Below are 6,000 nucleotides of genomic sequence, written 5' to 3'. Positions count from 1 at the left end.
ATATCGTCCAAAGGAGAAAACTCATAAATGCCACCATTCCTAGGCGGCTGCCCTATGATAGGAATCCTATAAGCTAGATGGTTGTGCATGGAATAAAGGTTATCACCCATCCTACGTACTTTCTATTTTCAAATTCAAAGGCACTAAAATTGGTTGATACGACTATCTACCAAACATTCATCAACAAGTGCACCAAAGGTTCCACCAACAACCACAACACAAAATTCAAAGAAAAAGAAAAAGGTAAAAAAGCAAATTCACAAAGCACACATAAAGAAAAATAAAACTAAATATGATATCACCCTAAAAAAAAAAAAAAAAAAAATTCCACACAATCAACAAACTAAAACTAATAATCAAACAAAAAGAAATTATTAATAAATCAAATACTAAATCCTATGAATAAAAACAAAATATGCAAAACTAATACAAACATGTAAACTAAATGAACACGAAGCATGCAAACATCACAAATTGGGTCACGCTTAAAACTACAACATTTCCCCAATTGCGATCTTCCTGCAAAATAAAAAAAAAAATGCAAATTAAATTGTCTTAATGAAAATTAAAGAACATAGCAAAAAATTAAACTTAAAAGTATTTACAAACCCAAACACACAAAAAGTCAAAAGCATGTTGCTCCCGGGCAACGGCGCCAAAATTTTGTCAAACCGGTCTCACGGCCACAAAATTAAACCTAAATACCGTAGCTAGCGGTAATTAGGGTCGAATCCACAGAGAGCAAAACTAATGACCTAATGTATATTTGAGTTAACGAAAGAGAAATTGGCAAAATGATTGATTAAAACTAAGGAAACTAATTAATTGCAGGAAATTAAAAGCATCAAATAAATTACTAACTAAAACACAATATTAAAAGCGTTGCCGCTACAAGTTCGGTTTGACTCAAGACCAACTCTCACAATTCCTCTCCTCGCTCTTCAATTTCCTAAACCTACAAGGCTAGGCAAATCAATAAAAACATCTCCCGGCAATCTAGGTATAATCTATCCTGTCTCCCCGTCATCTTAGTTACAGATCGATTGGTTAAAGACTATCATCGACTAACTGAAAAATGCTAAACCCTTAAACACCACTAGTTGGTACAACCTATCAACTTGTATCATCCAATCAACTAATTACACAACAAATGCATTCCTAGTAGAAATGATATTAAACGCTAATACAACTTGATTGCAATCAATATCGAAGCAATTTAAAGTCATAATCAACATTCAATAATCTCAAACCGACATTCAATTATGCGAAAAGTTATGTGTCAACACATGTTCTCAATGGACATTATCAATTCAGCACGTCGAGCATCAGAATAATATTAAAGCATCACAAACAAACTGAAACGAAAACAAATATAATCTGAATACAAGAAACTTAACCAAATATCCAACATTCGGGCTAATATCCAAAATTCGGGCTCATCCAAATAGTTGAGAACTACCGAGAAGATCCATGAGTGTCAATCCTGATCTCCCTACACCGTAACAGACAACCGGGAACTCAGCCGCTCATGGTGGTGTCAATGGAGACTGAAGCAGTGGAAACAAAGCTGATCATGGCAGAGAAGAAATAACCAACAGTGATATGATGCGAAGAAGGATTGAAAATGACCAATGGACAGCCCAGAATATGAACAGTCACACTCGCCAGAATACGTTAGTTTTTCAGCGGGTCTTTCGGCAAATGGTGGCAGAAATGGGATCCGAAGGTACCAATGGAAAGCTCCGGTGATGGGGAGTTCATATCAGGTCCTGGGAAGATGAAAGGTCGCCGAAAATAGGAGAGATCATGGCTAAAAGGTGAAGAGGCGCGACGATGATGAAGGCAGATTCTGGCCTTTTTTGTGACAGTTGAAGCTTGGAATGGATAGATCCGGCTATGGGGAAGCTAGATCGACCGCCAGGGAAGTGCAACGTCACCAGAGGTCACCGAAAAATGCATGAAAAATGGCTGGAAAGCGAAACAACGCCGAAAAACATGTGAATCGCAGCGGTGAGTGTGGGATAATGAAGATCGGTGCAAAGGGACGACGAACCGTCGCCGGAGATGCTTGCCGGAGCTTGATCGGAGAAGATGAAGGGTTTTGGTGGGCGGCAGCCACCAATCTGCGACCATGCGCTACATTTTTATACAAAATATGGCAAATTTCCATTTGGTCCCTACATGATTGAAAATAGGAGAGATCACGGCTAGAAGGTGAAGAGGCGCGACGACGGTGATGGCGAATTCCAGCGTTTTTTACGACAGCTGAAGCTTGGAATGGATAGATCCGGCTGTGGGGAAGCTAGATCGACCACCAGGGAAGTGCAACGTCACCAGAGGTCACCAAAAAATGCATGAAAAATGGCTGGAATGCGAAACGACGATGGAAAACACGTGAATCGCGGCGGTGAGTGTGAGATAATGAAGATCGGTGCAAAGGGATGACGAACCGTCGTCGGAGATGCTTACCGGAGCTTGATCGGAGAAGATGAAGGGTTTTGGTGGGTGGCAGCCACCAATCTGCGACCATGCACTACATTTTTATACAAAATATGGCAAATTTCCATTTGGTCCCTACATGATTGAAAAGTTACAAAATCAACCCCCAATTTTATGACAATTTGACCCCTAAATGGCATAAATGAGACAACATCAACCCTAGAAAATAAATCACATCCTAATATCAACTTACACAATCTCAAATTTCAATCCAAACATGCCAAATTAGTAAGAAAAACTCAAAATATGATTTTTATACATAAATTCATAATTTCTCTTAATTATCTCAATATGATTTCATTTTAATCACACAGAGAGTCTTTTTATCAACAAAATATAGTCACTTTCATGACTCTAACAAATATAATCTGAATACAAGAAACCTAACCAAATATCCAACATTCGGGCTAATATCCAACATTCGAGCTCATCCAAATAGTCGAGAACTACCGAGAAGATCCATGAGTGTCGATCCTGATCTCCCTACACCGTAACAGACAATTGGGAACTCAGCCGCTCATGGTGGTGTCAATGGAGACTGAAGCAGTGGAAACAAAGCTGATCATGGCAGAGAGGAAGTAACCAACAGCGATATGATGGGAAGAAGGATTGAAAACAACCAATGGACAGCCTAGAATATGAACAGTCACACTCGCCGGAATATGTTAGTTTTTCGGCGGGTCTTCCGGCAAATGGTGGCAGAAATAGGATCCGAAGATACCAATGGAAAGCTCCGGTGATGGGGAGTTCATATCAGGTCCTGGGAAGATGAAAGGTTGCCGAAAATGGGAGAGATCACGGCTAGAAGGTGAAGAGGCGCGACGACGGTGAAGGCAGATTCTGGCCTTTTTTGTGACAGTTGAAGCTTGGAATGGATAGATCCGGCTGTGGGGAAGCTAGATCGACCGCCAGGGAAGTGCAAAGTCACCAGAGGTCACCAAAAAATGCATGAAAAATGGCTAGAATGCGAAACAACGCAGGAAAACATGTGAATCGCAGCGGTGAGTGTGGGATGATGAAGATCGGTGCAAAGGGACGACGAACCGTCGTCGGAGATGCTTGCCGAAGTTTGATCGGAGAAGATGAAGGGTTTTGGTGGGCGGCAGCCACCAATCTACGACCATGCGCTGCATTTTTATACAAAATATGGCAAATTTCCATCTGGTCCCTGCATGATTGAAAGTTACAAAATCAACCCCCAGTTTTATGACAATTTGACCCCTAAATGGCATAAATGAGACAACATCAACCCTAGAAAATAAATCACATCCTAATATCAACTTACACAATCTCAAATTTCAATCCAAACATACCAAATTAGTAAGAAAAACTCAAAATATGATTTTTATATATAAATTCATAATTTCTCTTAATTATCTCAATATGATTTCATTTTAATCACACATAGGGTCTTTTTATCAACAAAATAGAGTCACTTTCATGACTCTAACATGAGCAATTCTAGATCTTCCAAAATGTGTCACATGGCGAACAACCCGCATGAGTATTCATGGGGAAATATTAATACAAATCCCATTTTTTTTAATTAATTAATAATTATATGTGCATCAATAAATACCAATCCAACATATCAAGATAGAGCAATTTGATTGGCTGTCAATCCAATGTGTCGAAATTGAGCAATTCTAGATCTTCCAAAATGTGCCACATGGCGAACAACCTGCATAAGTATTCATGACAAACAACCAGCATGGGTATTCATGAATCTTAGAGTTAAAGATATCTCATTAAACCACACATCCAACGTGGTGGGAGAGAGCTATTCTAGAGCTCCAAATAAACCAATTTTAGAGCTAAAAAAAAAAAAAAAAATGTCCTACGTGTAACTCAAATATGTATGCTTTTACCTTTGGATTTGGAATATCAATTCAGCAATTAATATCTCTCTACAACATCACCAATAAAATTCAACCACATAGCAACCACAAATCCTATATGTCAAAATGGAACAATTTTGTGAGTTCTAAAACGTGTCACATGGTGAACAACCCGCGTGGGTATTCAGCTTTATATATATATAAGAAAAAAAAAAAAAAAAGATTGTCAACTTCGAACAAGGATAACAGGACTAAGTCTCGTCCCATTCTCCAAAAAGAGTAACCCAACATTCAATTGGACTAATTTCTTGTTTGAAATAATTTTTAAACAATTGGTTCAATCTAGTTGACGGTGGGTTGTGCCTTAAAACTAGCCCGACATGGGTTGGCATGACAGGGCCTTAAAAAAAGGCACAAGGCCAACACGACACGGCCCGTTTAAAAAAGTAAAAAAAAAATTAGCCGTTAATAACGGTTACCCCCCTGCACAAGGGGGGTAACAGCTAGTTTAAACTAAAATAATTGTTACCCCCCTTCACACCCCTTACAAAGGGGGGTAACAGAATGGGGGGTAACAATTAGTTTGAACAAAAATAACTGTTACCCCCTTCACAGGGAGGTAACATTTATTTTAAACTAGTCGTTACCCATAGGGATCTTCGAAGTCCATTAAACACTTTACAAGCTCAAAGGACCAAGTCACAATGTTATTATGGTAAGTGGCCCTAAGATTTGAACCCAAGAACTTAAAGAAGCGAGCAAACCTCATTAACCACTAGGGCAACCTCTTATGATTTGTTTTTTTAATTTTCTATCTTCATATATCCTAAGCTTAATATTATGTGTAGACAACTTTGACATTAATATTGTTGTTATACAAAAACGCAACAATTGGAGATACCTAATCGACCACGACGGGATTGGGTAGAATGTGTGCGTGATTAAGAGTAATCAACTTGGAATAAATTAGTGAAAATGTGATAAGAAAAAAGAGACAATTTTTAAAGTGGTTTGACGAGTTAGAATCATTCCTACATCCATCGCTATATTATTGTTTTGTATTTGCTTTACACATTGAGTGATTACAGAGAAAAAAACACGTAAAAGCGAGGTTAAACACTCTCTAAGTGGGTTTCCTGTTCTTGTGTGAATAATCGCTCCTCCAAAAACTGAGGTGGTTTATCCTTTTTATTCACTCTTTCTGACAGTGGTTGTTACAGGGTGGATTACATGCATAATCCCCCGTGATCTAGATCTGAGTCAGACCTCCTTATGCTTAAGACTAAATACTCATGCTTAATACGGATGAACTTGTTGGTGAAGTCATCTGCTATAAGGGTGACACGTGGGGCGAGCGTGATTATCAGATCCTGACATGGTATAGAAGAAAGGTGGCACGAATCAGGTTGTCTAAAAGAACTGCACAATAATTATTATGTACAAACATAAATTAAATAATTTTTTAATTTTAATGTCCATAGTAATCTTTGAGATCTCTTTCACAGCAATTACCATAAAAATTTTAGTAATTTAACAAATAAATTGTCAAACTCTTTTGACTATCTAATAATAATCGTAATATAAACTCTTCTAGATACATCATAAAATTAAAAAATAGTTGGTCACAACTAAAAAGTTAGAAATAACCTAATTTGTAGGTTTG

This window comes from Pistacia vera, unplaced genomic scaffold (assembly GCF_008641045.1).
Source record: "Pistacia vera cultivar Batoury unplaced genomic scaffold, PisVer_v2 Contig180, whole genome shotgun sequence".
Taxonomy (NCBI): Eukaryota; Viridiplantae; Streptophyta; class Magnoliopsida; order Sapindales; family Anacardiaceae; genus Pistacia; species Pistacia vera.
The sequence above is the reverse complement of the archived record's forward strand: the minus strand, read 5'-3'. Positions refer to the sequence as shown.